This window comes from Cebus imitator, unplaced genomic scaffold (genome assembly GCF_001604975.1).
Source record: "Cebus imitator isolate Cc_AM_T3 unplaced genomic scaffold, Cebus_imitator-1.0 Scaffold79, whole genome shotgun sequence".
NCBI classification, from domain to species: domain Eukaryota; kingdom Metazoa; phylum Chordata; class Mammalia; order Primates; family Cebidae; genus Cebus; species Cebus imitator.
This window is the reverse complement of record NW_016107394.1, coordinates 3,011,569-3,028,385: the sequence shown is the minus strand read 5'-3', so window position 1 is coordinate 3,028,385 and position 16,817 is coordinate 3,011,569. Positions and strand designations below refer to the sequence as shown.

Sequence of the window (16,817 nt, the reverse complement as noted above, 5' to 3'; positions counted from 1 at the left end):
GCGCAATCTCGGCTCACCGCAACCTCCGCCTCCTGGGTTCAGGCAATTCTCCTGCCTCAGCCTCCTGAGTAGCTGGGACTACAGGCACGTGCCACCATGCCCAGCTAATTTTTTGATTTTTAGTAGAGACGGGGTTTCACCATGTCGACCAGGATGGTCTCGATCTCTTGACCTCGTGATCCACCCGCCTCGGCCTCCCAAAGTGCTGGGATTACAGGCTTGAGCCACCGCGCCAGGCTTTTTTTTTTTTTTCTTTACGTGTTCCTCTTTTTTTTTTTAATCTCATAGAAGTTTTTCTTTTAAATAACTTCCTGGTCTCCTTCAATTATTAAAACTTAGACCAGTCTCGTTTAAAACTTCAATCTCCTATCCAATTCTTGGCAATCCTCCTACCCCAGCCAGGCTAGAATTGTGACTTGAAGGGCTTGCTGTGGAATGGGGAATGGTATGCCAATTAACATACTCTGCCCTCTTTTCTGGCCACTAGCACCTGGGGGTGAAGAAACAGCTTGGTGAGATCTCCTGCTGGCTTGACTTCACTTTGCAGGGAAAAGGGCTCCCTGGCCTTACTGTGGTTCTGTCTGCCCTTGGTAGTGTCTGTGATGTAGTAGTCTCCAGAGGTGATATGTATGGTTCTTGGGGGATTCAATCTTACCTTTGTCCCCTCATTGCCCAAGACTCCCACAGATATGGGCAGCCTGGCCTTCCTTTATTCCTGCCCTCTGTCTGTCCCCTAGCCCCTCCTCCAGATCCAGCGTCCCACTGCTTGGTCCAGTGGCTGCCAGCTGGCTCTGCCACTCCTCTAACCCCCATGCTCTTTCCTATGGAGCCATGGGAAGCACAAAGAACTGAGAGGAGTGACTCTGTTTTCTTCCCAAGCCCACCATACCCTGGTCCTGACAAGGTCCGCTGACCCAGGCCTCTTCATGGTCCTCCTATCTTCAGAACTCTCTGGTCCGTTATCCATGTTCATAAACAACCCCAGCCTCACAGGAACACATGCCAGGTCCTCCCTGCCCACAGCCCTGCTTCCTTGCCACACTTTATTTCCACAGCAGCACAAAATGAGCCTGCAGGGTTTGAGTTCAGTATGCATGCACCAGGGAAGCTTCTCCCCTTCTTGCAGGCACCCCGCAGTCTCCTGAAGCATCCTCTTGGTTGCCTCCTCACCCCCACACTTAGCTTTGACAGGGAAGAGAAACATGGGAGATTTGGAACCACTGACAGTTGAAATGTAGAAGCATCAGCATTCAAAGGGGCCAGGGGAGCTGGTGGAATTTTCCATTTGGACCCTCTCTCTCACTTCCTCCGCCTTCAGAGACAAGTCCCATCCCCACATCTTTGATCCTCCCAGCAGTAGGTCGGCCCCTGCCTGTCTCAGCTCTGAAATCCCCTGTAAAGGGAAAACAACAGTGCATTTATGGAGCTTCTTCAGAGGGCATCTGCCACCAGGTGGCCTTCCTGGTCACAATGAAAACATGTGCCAGAAAGTTTCAAACTCTTGAGTCCTTGGCGTCCCTTCGTTTGTCTTTTAAGCCGACCAAATGTTCAGAGTCCTGGAAGGTGCCAGCAGGTGCCAATCCTCTTGGTGACCAGACTCTCCAAGTGGAAGGGAGTATGCCCAGGGCTTTAGCCCCCCGCTTAAGGGTGGCTTCAAGAACTTTCTGTTAGTGCTGATCTCCTGCCTGCCCCATCCCTGTCCTGCAGGTCTCAGATCCAGGAGGCTTCGTGGTGTCCGAATCCCCTCCAACTCCCCAGTCATCACTGGATCCTCCAGCCAGAGCTCCGTAGTTCACTCATTCTCTGAGGATTGCCCAGCTCAGCCCCACCTTCCTCCTTTCAAATCATCTTACCTAATGGGGAGAATGTCAGGGATAGTATCATTCAGGGTTCCAACAAAAACAGATGAAAATGGACCTAGGTTTAATTTATGAAGGAACAATTTACAAAGTGTAGGGGAACAGCAGAGCTGTCACCACCTTTAGGTCTGAATGGCCAAGTAGTTACCCCAATCTGGAATGAGAGTCACAGAGCGTCAGCCACTTTGAGAGGAGGCAGTTCAGTCTAGTTGAGGGACAGCACTAGCCCAAGGCAGTGTCATAATAAAAAGTAGGAGTAAGGCTGGGTGCGGAGACTCACACCTGTAATCCCAGCACTTTGGGGGCCAAGGAGGGTGCGGATCACCTGAGGTCAGGAGTTCAAGACCAGCCTGGCCAACATGGTGAAACTCAGTCTCTACTAAAAATACAAAATTAGCTGGGGCCTGCAATCCCACCTACTTGGGAGGCTGAGGCAGGAGAATTGCTTGAACGGGGAGGCAGAGGCTGCAGTGAGCTGAGACCACACTATTGCACTATAGCCTAGGCAACAAGAGCAAATCTCCGTCTCAAAAAAAAAGCAGTAATAAATACCTTGATCTCCTTCTCCTCCCTTCCTCTCATCTCTAGCTGGGCCTCTCCATTGGCCAAACCCAGCCTGAAGCCAGAAGCACAGGCTGTTGTTAATTAAGGCTCTAGTGGTCATCTTCCTATAGCAAGCAGGGTGGGAAAGTGTAGGGAATGGAAGATACCCAGCATAGGAAATCCAGTTTCCAGGGAATTCTGCTTTTTTTCAGTGAGGTTTTCCTATACATTACATCCACAGATATCTTTTCTAGCAGGACCAGATTCTGTGGTGAAGCACATCTTATGGCTCACAGCACACATCTCTTCAAGCTTAGTGCATACTGAAGAGCTTTTCTCCTTCCTGTTGTCATATGAATCTTGGCCTCCCCTTCTCACTGCATATTCCCTAAGTGGCACTGGTCGTTCTTGTATAGGAATTGAGGCATTGATTTGTGGCTCTGAATCCATGCTTGATTCTTACTACCAGAGCCTAAAATCTCTAATTTTTCCCACTTCTCTCCTATCACCATCCTGTCATATTATAGCAGGACGCTCTGACCACAATTCAGCATTCTCTTTTTATCCCTGTGGCTGCATTCCTGCAAACATCTCTCTGTTCTGGTAGCATGTGGCCTTGACCAAGGGTTTCAGTGCTTGTCTGGTAGCTAGCCCTGTGACAGCAGGTCCAGCTGCAGGAAATCCTGTCTCCGCAGCAAAGGCCAAAAGGAGAGGGAGTGGGACCCAAATCAGCCCAGGGTATCTGCCTCAGTCCACCTCACCCCTTCCTGGAGACACTGGCTTCTTAATAAATCATTTGTCCTTCAAGCCTGGATTAAATATCACCTTCCAGACTGGGTCACATAAAGGGTTTTTTGACATCAGTCTCCTGAGCTCACTGCACAGGGTATGTGAGCTCGATTTCCACTGACTGCTGTTTTGCCACTCTCATTTCTGCGATCAGCACCTTGATTTCCTTTGAGAGACTTTCCAATCTCTACTCTCAGTTCAAAGAGTTCCTATGTGGCGGATCCCACATTCCCAACTCCAGAGTTGGGGAAATAATCCAGTTAGCTACATGAGACTGGTACTTTTTCTAAAACTATTGGGAAGGTCAACTTTTTCTAGCAGGGCTGATGATGTCAAGATGGAACTCTAGGAAGTCATTTTTCTATTATATGGGGAGAGTAACTTGAGAGGGAAGCCAACACAGAGGAAGAAAGAGTGGTGAGATGGGGACAGATTCCTGGTGACTTGACTTGTGTGCCTGGATCTAGCCATTCCTGAAGCTAGCCATACTCTTACATAAATATGAATATTTATGTCAGCCAATAATTCCAAACTCCCCTTTTGTGTTTGGGCTTTATTTGATTTCTTTAACATACTAGAGATGAATTTCCATGATTTGCAGACCAAAGAATCCTGATTAAAACCGCTTTTGAAAAATTCATTCTTAGGTCAGCATGCTGACCTCATAGCTATAACTTCCCTCTGGCTTTCGGGAAACATTCCAACACTGTCTCTGTTTCAGCTGGATCAGTCTGCCCTGGTACTTTGGCAGTGATGGAGAGGGAAGTTCACATTTGGTTCTTTATATAGGGTAATGATTAATACCCAGTTTCAGCTGAGAATTGAGTGGCCCATCAAAAAACTTGAGCAGGAGCTGGGCGCAGTGGCTCATGCCTATAATCTCAGCACTTTGGGAGGCTGAGGCGGGTGGATCACTTGAGGTCAGGAGTTTGAGACAAGCCTGGCCAACATGGTGAAACCCCGTCTCTACTAAAAATACAAAAATTGCTGGGCATGCCTGTAATCCCAGCTACTTGGGAGGCTGAAGCATCAGAATGGCTTGAACCTGGAAGGCAGGGGTTGCAGTGAGCCAAGATTGCACCACTGCACGTCAGCCCAGATGACAGAACGAGACTCTGTCTCAAAACAGCAATAACAACAACAACAATGAAAAACAAACTTGGGCAGGATCCTAAAATGCAGTCTAGGTGTGTCTGCCCTTCCACAACTGCCTCCACTTATACCCCCACCAAAGAGCAAGACTCAGCACTTCTCTTAAATTGCCCCAAAGTAAATCTTTACCTCAAGGCCTTAGTGAGGAATGGTTATTGTATTGTAGATTCCTGTCTAGAGATGGAGTAGTGTTTTACATCAAACAGCCCACAGCAACTCTCTGTCCTCTCAAGCAACCCCAGGCTCCTCTCATAGTGACCCCCACCTCCACCTTTCGTGCCCTCTCCCCACCTTACCTTTTTTATAGCACAATTAGCTCTGGGCTTCTCTTCCTTACCGATGATATATAAAACTGTGATCTAGCATACGAAAGGCCATCACCCTGACCCTGAACAAGACTTTCTTCTCAGCAAACCAAAAACCTGCAACCTACCTAGGTATGTTTTCCTTAGAAAGCATGGAGGAAGTTGTAGATTTTCTTTTCATTATGGTCATATCATTATATAATTTCAGATCTGAGTTTTTGTTATATATGAGCACACTGAGTTGATTTTTAAATCAATGTACATGACTTGGATGTCGAACTATAATATAAAATTTTTTTCAATTATGTACTCAGAAGGAAAAATATTAACTTGAAGTCATATTTTTTTCCAGCTTTATTGAGGTACAATTGAGAAATAAAGTGTATATATAATCAAGGTGTACAATGTGATTGTTTTTACATCACATTGTACACTTGAAATGCTTACCTCAATCAAGCTTAATATTAACATATCCATCACTTTACAGAATTACCTACATTTTCTGAAACATATTTTTTTCCTGTCATGTGTTATAATTATTTAGAACCAAATGTATATAAATCACCTCTTAACTGGGAATCAGTTTATGCAAATTACCCAGAGTCCTCTTAATACATTATTTTTCTGCCTAAATTGGTCATTTTGTGCTGCCACTTGCTTCCACAACCCTACAGATGCAGTAGATCCCTCTCATCCCTTGCACCAGTTCAGTTTAGGTTCAAATTCCTTAGAGGAATGAATGGCTGGTCCACTTAATCTCTGTCTTCCAGTTTGGGCCCTGAGTTTTTTGGGTTGGAGCAGCTCTGAAGTTTCCAGCAAGTCCACAGCTTAGCTGCCCTGAGGCATTCAGCTGTAGATAAGGGAGGTGGAGGCATGTGGAACAGGGTGAGAGAGAGACCCTTTGGGCAAAATGTCAGTCATGACAAACTCTCTGGAGTTTGGTCCATTCAGAACTGGTCCATTCAGAACATCACACTTGGAATATGGACTCCCATTCTAAATCCCAAACCAGGAGAAAGACCTGGACTGAGTACTACCTTCCTGACCAGAGGAAAAGAGACTGGAACAACGAGGGAACATCACCCACAGGGACAGGGGAGGGAGACAGGGGGCCACAGGGGACATAATCTCCATCTTTAACTGCAGACAAGGTCTCCAAGCACAGAAGCTGAGTTGTTCTGGGTGTCATGGAAGGAAGTACCAGAACTGGGTATGGATGATACAAGGGGAACAGACTCCATTTCAGCTTTCAAAATATTTTTCTCACAGTCAGAGCTGCTCTAAAACAGACCAGGCAACCTTTGAAGGTAATGTGCTGTCTATTTTGGCAAGGTTGTAATGGGTAGAATTCCTGTAAGTTTGCAGTGGGTTGAACTTTGAGGCCTTTGAAGTCTCTTGCAGCCCTGAGCTTTGATATTTGGAACACTTAGTTGAATAAATGAATGACTACTAATTCTTTTGTTGCTTGAATGAGGGTTGATTTGTTAAAGAGAGTGAATGAATAAATGAAAGAAATTAGTAGTTCCAATAAATACAGAATACTTAACTGAATGAAGACTGGTTCATTCATTGATTACTTGAAGGAAGGTTGATTGATTGGTTGCAAGAAAGTATTCATAAATGTAGGTCATAAATGAGCAGGCTGCTTAAATGAAGATTTGGTGGCTGATAGGATTCAGTTCCTTGGCCCTTCTCATATCTTGCCCTTTATCCTGCTTGTCTTTCTTTTCCTTCCAAGTGTAGTCAAGGAGAAATGTTTTAATTTGTGTGCTGGGTTGCAAGACATTGCAGATTAGAGATTCATTTTGCATAACCAAGATTAGTTGCCCAGGCACATGCTCATGGTGACTGGTCTAACCTGCTTCTGAACTAATGGGTGATCTGAATTTAGCATCTTGGCCTAGGGAGTGGAACTGAAGGTCACAGCTGGGGCTGGGCCTATCTGGCCCAGAGCCCTGGACCTCACGTAGAATCCCTCATGTGTAGGCAGAAAATGCTGTCTTCTCTGTGGGTGAGCAAAGGCTGCCTATTCGCAAGAAACTATTTTCCTAAACATTCTTTAAAAGTGCATAAAATTCCATCAGTAGAATTACACCTTCTTTGCACAACAGAGCTGAAAGGCTGTTGAAGTAGTACATTCCAGCAACCTTTTGCTCAGATTGATGTGCCTTTGTAACTGAGATCCTTGGTGAAATGTGAATGGAGTCAGTGAAGGAATGCATGTGAAGCCCTTAGTGGCTGGATTAACCAACTGTTGCCATAAGCTCCTTTAGTCAATTTGGTCTATTAGCCGAGCTCAGTGCTCCTAATGGGGAACAGAGGAATCTGGACCCAGGCTGGATAAGCTTTGTAGAGAGAATGAACAGGAAATAGCCTGAGTACTCAAGTACTATCATGGGCCATAAACATAAGCAAGGGGCCATGGTGGAATCCTGAGAAGGAAACCTAAGTAAGGAAAAAGTAAGGAAAGAGGCCCAGAGACTTTCCCTCCCCTTCCCTAGGGTTGCCTGGAGCTGGCTTGGGTACAGAAAGGAATAATATACTTCCCTGGTCCCCCTCATCCTGCCCTATCTCTGGAACTAGAGAAGCAAAGAACTTAAGAACTGCATGTGACTTGTATGGTCACTCCACCAGCTTAAGGTAAAAAGTATGGTCACATTTTTTCCCCATTAATTGATTGAGATCCCACAAGATTTTATCAGCAGGAAGTTCAATCTGGCCCTCTAGAGGCCTTCCCCCATCTCACAAAAATGCTCAAAACCCACAGGGACTAGACTAGCTCCTTTCCTCCAGAGGCACTGTTGAGCCCCAGTCTTGCTCCATCTTAGTGTTCAGAGCCCCAGCAGCCAAGAACACAGGACCCCAAAGTCCAAGCTCTCATTCACACTCCTCAGCTCAGGCAAGTTTCACCAGAAGGAAAGTCCAGAGGGGCTTCTACATCCTCAGCCCCAGAGTTAAGCCTGGCCACCAGATCCCTTCCTACACCACTGGGGACTCAGGGGTTCTTTCCTTCTGCTAAGTGGGGCTCACTGAGGATAGTCATCTTAGGAGTCAAATAACTTTGAACCTCACAAGGAAACTAACTAAACCTTCTTCCATTTGTGCCCTGGGGGCTCCTTTGTCCATGGCCTGCTCCTCCCAAATGTGTTGCCTTTTTCCTCAGCTCTGCATCCCATTTGATGTTGGGAGAGGTGGCCTTTGTCAGGCCACAAAAGGTCCTGTTTTGTTCTCCCAGGCGCTATTTACATCTGATAAACTCAAATGGTAGTCAGAACAGAAAGGGCCTCCTCTAAGGTGACTTGCTAAGTCCTCCCCTAAGGATGAAGGAGAGAAGCTTCCTGCCCCTGTTACACATGGCCTCTTCCCAGTAAGTACCCCAGAAAGGAAGTGAATTCAGTGACTATTAGTCAGGTACTTCTATACTATGCCACTGGGTTCCTCAGAAAAGTCCTCTGTGTGGGTTAAGACATGGAGAGGGAGACCAAGAGAAAGTGCCCTCACACACACATGAGCACCCCACCAACACACACACATGCTTGCACGGTTATCAGCCTCATGAGACCTTACCTGTCATTCTTTTTTTTTTTTTTTTGAGACGGAGTTTCGCTCTTGTTACCCAGGCTGGAGTGCAATGGCGCGATCTCGGCTCACCGCAACCTCCACCTCCTGGGTTCAGGCAATTCTCCTGCCTCAGCCTCCTGAGTAGCTGGGATTACAGGCACGCGCCACCATGCCCAGCCGATTTTTTGTAGTTTTAGTAGAGACGGGGTTTCACCGTGTTGACCAGGATGGTCTCGATCTCTTGACCTCGTGATCCACCTGCCTTGGCCTCCCAAAGTGCTGGGATTACAGGTGTGAGCCACCGCGCCCGGCCGACCTTACCTGTCATTCTTGTCTCCAGTTAACCACTACCAGCTCCTCACCAAAGGCTTCATGTAGACTTTGAGTAATTTTTCCTCTGATAAAAGAACCCTGCAGCTAAAATATGGGTTTTGCTTTGTTTTGCTTTGTTTTTTGTTTAGAGACAGGGTCTTGCTCTGTCATCCAGGCTGGAGTGTAGTAGTATAATCACAGTTTACTACAGCTTTGAACTTCTGGACTCAAGTGATTCTCCCATCTCAGCTTCCCAAGTAGCTAGGACTACGAGTGTGCACCACTGTGACTGGCTAATTTTTTCTTCTTCTTCTTCTTATTTTTTTGTATAGACAGGAGTCTCACTATGTTGCTCAGGCTGGTCTCTTGAACTCCTGGACTCAAGCAATCCTCTGCCTTGGTCTCCCAAAGTGTTAGGATTACAGGCATGAGCCACTGCTCCTGGCCAAATATGCTTTAAAAAAAAAAAAAAAATCTCCAGGCCAACCACAATGAGATAGCACTTCACACCCATTCTGACGGATATAATTTTTTGTTGAAAGGAAAATTACAAGTGTTGGCAAGGATATAGGAAAATTGGAACCCTGCGCTGCTGGTAGAAATGTAAAATGCTATAACCACTGTAGAAAACAGTTGGTGGTTCCTTAAAAAGTGAAACAGAGGCCAGGCGTGGTGGCTCACGCCTGTAATCCAAGCACTTTGGAGGCCAAGGTGGGTAGATCACCTGAGGTCAGGAGTTCAAGACCAGCCTGACCAACATGGTGAAACTCCGTCTTTATTTAAAAAAAAAAAAAAGTGAAACAGAGTTACCATGTTCATCTAGCAACTTCCCTTCTATACCCCCAAAAATTGAATGCAGAGACTTAAACGGATACTTGTATACCAATGTTCATAACAGGATTATTCACAATAGCCGAAAAGTGCAAGTAAACCAATTTTCCATCAACAGATGAATGGCTACACAAAATGTTATATATCCATAAAGAGAAACATTACTCAACCTTTAAAAAGGAATGCAGTATTGACGCATGTACAACATGGATGAACCTTGAAAACATGCTAAGTGAAAGAAGCCAGACACACACACACAAAAAAACAAGTACTGTATGATCCCACTTATTTGAGGTACCTAGAATAGGCAAATTCATGGACAGAGAAAGTCCAGGATAAGAGGATACCTGGGGTAGGAGGAAGGGGAATGGGGAGTTAACGTTTAATAGTTGCAGAGTTTCTGTTTGGGAAGATGAAAAGCTTTGGAAATGGGCTGGGTGAAGTGGCTCACACCTGTAATCCCAGAACTTTGGGAGGCCAAGGTGGGTGGATCAACTGAAGTCAGGAGTTCGAGACCAGCCTGGCCAACATGGTGAAACCCGTCTCTACAAAAATACAAAAAAATTAGCAGGGAATGATGGTGGGTGCCTGTAATCCCAGCTACTCAGGAGGCTGAGGTGGAAGAATCGCTGGAACTCAGGAGGCAGAGGTTACAATGAGCTGAGATCGTGCCACTGCACTCCAGCCTGGACAACCGAGCAAGATTCTGTCTCAAAAAAAAAAAAAAAAAAGCTTTGGAAATGGATAGCGGAACACAACACTGTGTATGTACTTAATGACACTACATTTTACGTCTAAAACGGCAAAAATGGTAATTTTTATATTGCACATATTTTTTATATTATACATATATACAAAATATCCATGCCACCTTTCTCTGCCTCAAGCAGAGGGAAAGCTTTCCATGGAGCTTTCTCTGTCTGTGGCTGAGCAGTTAGATGGGACAAGAGACACGGGGGCATCTGGCCAGCACCGGCACACAGGAACACAGGAGCAGTCTCTTCCACTTCATTCTTCAGCTGCCTACAGACTGTCCTGACCAGACGAGCCCTTAGGGTTTACAGGGTCCACCTTATTCTACAGATGGAGAAACTGAGGCCCTGAGATGGGAGTGTGATCTGCCCAAAGCCATACACTTTTGTGACTCACTGCCCAGTGTTCTCTCCCTTGGGCTCGTATGTTGGGAATAGACAACTTTGGGGTTGGGCGGGATTTCTCTGGGAGGTGATGACATATGACCTCTGGGCTCAGAAGGCTCCTCAACTGGGCTAGGGTGGGGACCAGGTCACTGAAAGCTAGGATGGTCCCACACCCAGATAAGGACATAGCCACCTCCATCTAGATGTGGTAGGGACATCCCACCTATCCCCCAAGCATTTCCCTAGTCCCATTCCTCCCTCCCATCCTGCCCTCTCCTCCCATGTGACATCATTCCTCTGGCCTGTGTCCCCAGGAGACTCCTTAGGGTAGAGAATGACAAGATCGGACAAACTGATAGGCCTGGATGTAGGGTGCCCAGATTACTTTATCTGGTCAACAAACTGTCCTATGCAGGAAAAGACTGCCCCCGGTGCTGCTGAGTTGACTTGGAGGGCAGGCATGTCTGAGCCCTGAGGTTAGGAGAAAACTTCCTACTACTCCACGTGCTTTTCCAGGTCTGGAATTCCTTGGCTAAGAGACAGAGCTTCAGATCTTTTCCCAGCAAAGTGAGAAAGGTGTCATCTCCACAATGTCTGAATTAACAAAGGCAGTCAGGAACCAGGAGGGAGGGATCAACAGAAAACAATTAAGATGGCTCAGTTCAGGGACAGAGGTTAGTATAGACGAGAGGTTGGATAAAAGTCCTGAGCCTGCCTAGGGTGGGGGATCTGGGAGCGCTTCCTGACAGAGGGAACTCTTAATCTGAATTATAGGCAATCTATAGGAGTTGGGCAGGCCCAAAGGATGGGAGCTGAGAAAGGTCTAGTCAGAGGGTTGGTTCTGGCACTGTCTGGGGGCCCAGTGTGAGCTGGGATGGGGGAGGGGGTTACAGGAGAAGGTTGCTCTAGGTTCCTGGCAGTGCTTTGGGTAGGAGGATGGGATGAGAGGCAGTGAATCGTAGAGGAGAATCCCACACAGGTGGGGGCTGGGTTCCCTGACCCCTTATTATCCTGGGAGGAGCCCTCCTGACCTGCGGAGGTAGGTCTCAGCTGACAGCCTGGCTGGGTCTAAGTATTCTCTTTGGCCTGGTGGCTTTCTTCCTCATGACCTTCAATCCCACTCAGGCCACCCCCTTAACATCTGCCTGATACCCGCCCTCCTGGAGGCTCTATTTCTCTACCCAGGAGCCCCCAGCAGCACTGGGCCTCAGTGGGGATGGCATGGGGGTGTGGGGTGGGAAGGGATGACTATGAGAGAGCAGTTCAATCACAATTTGGAATCCTGGCATGTGAGAGCCAGAAGGGACCATAGAGATTGTCTAACCCAAACATCCCATTTTACAAATGAATAAACTGAGATCTAGAATGAGACACAGGTCGGGAACTGTCCACGGTTTTTCAGTGAGTTGGATAGAGACAAAATCAGAACCCAGGCCTCTGATTCCAACTGAGATCCTTTTTTCTCTACCCAGGACCTTACATGAAGGAAATAAGCATTTTAGCTAGAGCAGTGAGTCTCAAACTTGATTAAGTCTGTTCAAGACGCTGCACTGACATTAAATGTGGTTCCCTTAGATTCTTTGGAACTAGTCTGCTGATAAATCCGGATATGGACACTGACATTTATAGCAGCCTCTTTCATAAGATGCTGTGCATTCCAGCCAAGCCAGAATATTCTCATATTAATGCATTTAGATTATCATTAAAGTGAACGTGCAAAATGTAAAAATTCAGACAGCATATCTGCAGACATCCATAAATAAGGCTGGAAACCCTCACGAAACTGAAGAGCCCAGTTTGAGAAATCGGGGGCTGAAAGGCCAGACAATCCTGGGGAGTGAGTGGGACAGATCAGGTTTAAACTGCAGTGTCAATTGTGATAGGGCCCAGTGTGGGGATGGACTCCTGCCCTATGCCCACCCCATGCCCCAGCCCTCTTCCTCTGATGGGCAGGCATGGGAGTGTCCTTCCTGTGTTTCAACCACATGGGAATCTACAGGTTACAGATAACTCAGAGTCCACCTGGGCTGGACCTGCCCCTCTAGGCCTTGGGTCTTTATCTGTAATATGATAGTGTAGATTTGCCTGGAGGGATTGGAAGGGATAGGATGGGGAGAAGGAGACAGAGACAGAGCTGTCAGTGCAAATTGGGATTTTTTTTTTTCTGGTAGTTAAGTCAGGAGCTGCAAAGATAATCTTACCTTGTATTCTACTTCTGAGATGTTATCTTTCAGAAATCATGCAAAAGGAAAAGGCATGGCTCTAGAATGGACTGATAATCATACCTTAGTTATACCTAGAACTGGCCCCCTAGCTGGCAGCTTACATTTTTGTCCATAGATAACCAGGTGGTCCTTGTGGCAACTGTGGGAACTGGGGACCCTCTGAGCTCTTTCGGGCCCATATTTCCTTTTCTTCCAAAGTGATCTCAAGGTGTTATCACTGTCTCTGTTTCCATTTTCCCACCACCCCACCCTCAACAGATCTGAGCCCCTCCAGAGTTGCCTCCTTTATATTCTATATTCCTAGGGCCCAGCAGCTCACCTGGACCACAGGAAGCACCAAAAGAGCTGGCTGAATGAATCAAGAGATCAAGTGCTCTCCCTGAGGCCCTAAAACAGCTCTGTGTCTGACTGCCCAGAAGGAAGCAGAAGTGAGTGACAAGTTGGGGAAATCAGAGCTTGCACACCGTAGGCCTAAGCACTAGCCTCTGGGGAAACACAAGGCCAGCTGACCTCGGTGAAATTAGGACCAGGGTGGAGGCCACCTCTTCTGGTTCATCCTCCGCTAGCCTGTCAGCTTCTTTGGCTCAGCAACACCCAGAATTCCGGGCATGTTTGCCTCTGGCCTTCTAAAAATACCCTGGCCGTCCAGCCCCTCCCAGATGTCTGAGCGCTGAGTCTGTGATTTCCCTGTCCGTAATGGGACAGCCCCAGTGTGGTAGGCGGAGGTGGCTCAAGCAGCTCAAGCCACTTCCTCTGCCTCCCATCCCCTAGCCTACCAGAAGCCGGACCCAGCCCCCGCTCCCAACTTTTACAAGGCAAAGGAGGGTAGAGGCTTGATCATCTGAACTAACAGACCTTAGAGATTTAGTTTCTTCTTGGGACAGTTGGGGATCTGAAGTCTAAGGATTGCTCACAGCACTTGCGCCACTAAGGTCCTCCTCACCCCATTCCCCAGCACTGTGTTCATGTCTGCTGCTGTCTCACTTCTCACATGCTACTTGGAGTCTAGGTCTTTGAGCCCAATCTGACTTCCCCCATGCAGCTGAGAACTCCTGACAGTAGTGGTGGGGAGGATCCCTGTGTCTCCATGGTGCCTGCAAGTCCAATCCAGAGAATGCCATCAGTAAATGTAGATTGGCCTGAACAACATAGCAGCTGGGGCAATGTGTGGAGCACTGGGCTGGAGGACAGAGCCTTGAATTCTATCTAGTCCAGGGTCAGCCATTGTGATACTATGCATCCTCATCAATTGCCCTGGACAAACCTGTTTCCCCTGGGCTGGATAAGATGGTATCTAAGGACTGAGCCAGCTCTGCTGACCTGAAGCTGCAAGCTGATGCCCTACTAGATATTTCTGTCCCTCCTCTGCTCCCTATGTCTGAGACAGATGGTACAACCTGTAGGTTCCATCAGCTCCAGGTTCTCAGCTTCTGCTCCTCCCTCCGTGCCTCTGAACATCCCACCTCTGGTCCTAGCCCATGAGGCCCAGCTCTTCCAGGAGTGCCACTTCTGCCTCTGCTGCTGGGTACCCAGGGGTAAATGCATACCTACCCACCTCACTAATCATGTGACCTTGAGTAAGGTTTTGCCGCTTTCTGGGCCTCAGTTTTATCACGTCTAAAATGGAATAATAAGGCCTTCTTTAAAGGAGGACTATGAGCATGTAAGAGATTCCCAAAGTTCTGCGATTATAGGTGTGAGCCACTGCGCCTGGCCCGAACCCCGTTTTTATGACTGGATTTTTTTCTCTGTTGAAGAATTGCTGCAAAATCCAGATTCTAAGCATAAAAGGCCCCTGGATCTCTAAGATGATCCCCAAAACCTTGATGTGAACCCATTTACTCATACTTTACATTCTCACTTTACACTTTGACCATGAAACCCATGGTGATCTGGTTGTAAAAGGTTTAAAGGTTAATTGGCAGCCAATGCTGGGGGTGAGAAGTTGCTGCTGCAGGCAGGCAGGTATTCACCAAGGCAGCAGAGAGAAGAGGCATCTGCCAGGCTGGTAGAAAGGAGATAGGCTGAAAAAAAACAGGCTGAGCGCAAACGCTCAGGCCTGTAATCCCAGGACTATGGGAGGCTGAGGCGGGCAGATTGCTTGGTTGCAGTGAGCTGAGATCGCGCCATTGCACTCCAGTGTGGATGACAGAGCGAGAGTCCGTCTCAAAATAAATAAATAAATAAATAAATAATAAATAAAATAAAAATACAAAAATGATCCAGGTGTGGTGGTGCATGCTGTCGTGCCATCTACTTGGGAGGCTAAGGCAAGAGAATTGCTTGAACCTAGGAGGTGCAAGTTTCAGTAAGCTGAGGTCACACCACTACACTCCAGCCTGGGTGACAGCAAGACTCCGTCTCAGAAAAACAAACAAAACAACAACAAAAACAATATTACATGGACAAAAGCAACTAAGAGCACCACAGATCGAGAACTTTAAGTTCAGTGTCAGGTACATCACTGTGTATATGCTCTGGGCAAATCCCTTTCTGGGCCTTAGGCTCCCCATCTGTAAAATGAACAGGTTACACCAAGGGCTCTGAGGGCTTAGGATTCTCCAGGAGTTTCTTCATGTGAGGCCTTTCTGTCCCCAACCATACAGGTCAGATGAGGTTTCATCAAGGTCAAGACTTCAGCTTCCAGGGTTTTTGGGTAATCAGGCTTTCTTGCCACAAACCCCCAAGTGTGGAGCCTGTCCTTAGGGGTAATTCACTACTGCAGCTGTTTGGGCTGAGCCCCCAGAGAGAACCAAAACTATCCAGGGTCCGGTGCAGAGGCCTTGGCCCACGGTCTGCTTGCTGCCTAAGGAAGATATGGAAAGGAAGTCTGGCTCTGGGTGAAACAGAAGTGTCTGAGGTCTGACAGTTGCTCTCAGTGTGGTCTCTGCAGCCAGGAGGGAAGTAAAACTGTCTGGGCATCTGGTAGCTTCTACCCTGAGAGTCCATAGGATAATGACAAGTGGGGCCTGGTGCAGGCCTGTCCTCTGGTCCAGAGTCCAAGCCTAGTCCAGGGGCAGTCCTTGGAGAGAGGCTGGCCCAAAGATTTGGAGGAAGGGAAAAGGAGAACACCCTGAAACTGGTTCATGACCTTAGGCAAATCTCTGTGTCTCTTTGGGTCCAGTTTCTCCATTTGCAAAAATGGAGTTTGGGCTAAATTTGCCTGTGCAATAAGGGTTTCTGGAATGGTGGGCACTAGGGAAACAGAGACAATTTGGTTACAAGCAACCTGGATTGTTACCCTGCTGGCAAGGTACTCATCCTGGTGGGACATAGTTACAGAATCACTGGGTAATTGTGATTATCAATGTGTGTATAGGTGCTGAAAAGCTGTAGACATACAGCACTAATCCAGCATTAATCCAGAGATCCAGGGAAGGTTAAGCAACTTGTCCATAGCTATTAAGTGGTCCACCTGGGGCCAGAGACTTGAAAGGATGGGGAATTCAGAACAGGACATGGATAAATAGAAGTCTAGAAGACCAGTCTGCTTGTGCTTGCTGCTTGCTGCTATCATCAAGATCTGAACAAAGTTATGGAGACCCAGAGGAGGGAGGATTACTCCGACTTAGGAGAAGGAGGAAGACTTCACAGAAGCAGGGGTTTTGAGCTGGGGTTTAAAGGGTGAATATGAGTTTATCAAGTAGAGAAAAGGGAGAAGGGTGTTAAAAGGAGAGGGAACAGCATATTCAGATGTGTGATATTGCTAAAAAGAGGCTGATAAGTTGCTAGAAAAGTTGTGTGTTTGTGTGTATATATACGCAGTATGTTAGGAACAAAGAGTACCTAAAGTTGTAGGACTGAGAGATGGGGTTGTGTAGGTTGGTTGGAATCACACAGTGAAGGGCCTTGAATGTCAGATTAAAAAGCTTGGGGTGTGGTGGCTCATGCCTGTAATCTTAGCACTTTGGGAGGCCAAGGTGGGTGGATCACCTGAGGTCAGGAGTTCAAGACCAGCCTGGCCATCATGGAGAAACCCCACTTTAAAAAATAAATAAATAAATAAACAAATAAGCTCAGGCTAAATTTGGAGGGCAGTGGGTAGCCATGAAAGGGTATTGAGCAGTGGGTGCATGGTCAAAATAGCCTATTAGCAGGCTT

The 16,817-nt window shown here is 47.1% G+C and overlaps 2 long non-coding RNA genes across 2 annotated transcripts in view; one reads left to right on the top strand and one right to left on the bottom strand.

Moving 5' to 3' along the window:
• Positions 1–13,445, top strand: part of LOC119471945 — a 27,311-nt gene extending 13,866 nt beyond the window's left edge. The window contains exons 2-3 of the long non-coding RNA XR_005201043.1: positions 7,884–8,015; positions 13,021–13,445. This is a non-coding gene — a long non-coding RNA (uncharacterized LOC119471945). The remainder of the gene's footprint in view (positions 1–7,883; positions 8,016–13,020) is intronic.
• Positions 1–16,817, bottom strand: part of LOC119471943 — a 43,029-nt gene that overhangs the window by 14,901 nt on the left and 11,311 nt on the right. The window lies entirely within an intron of this gene.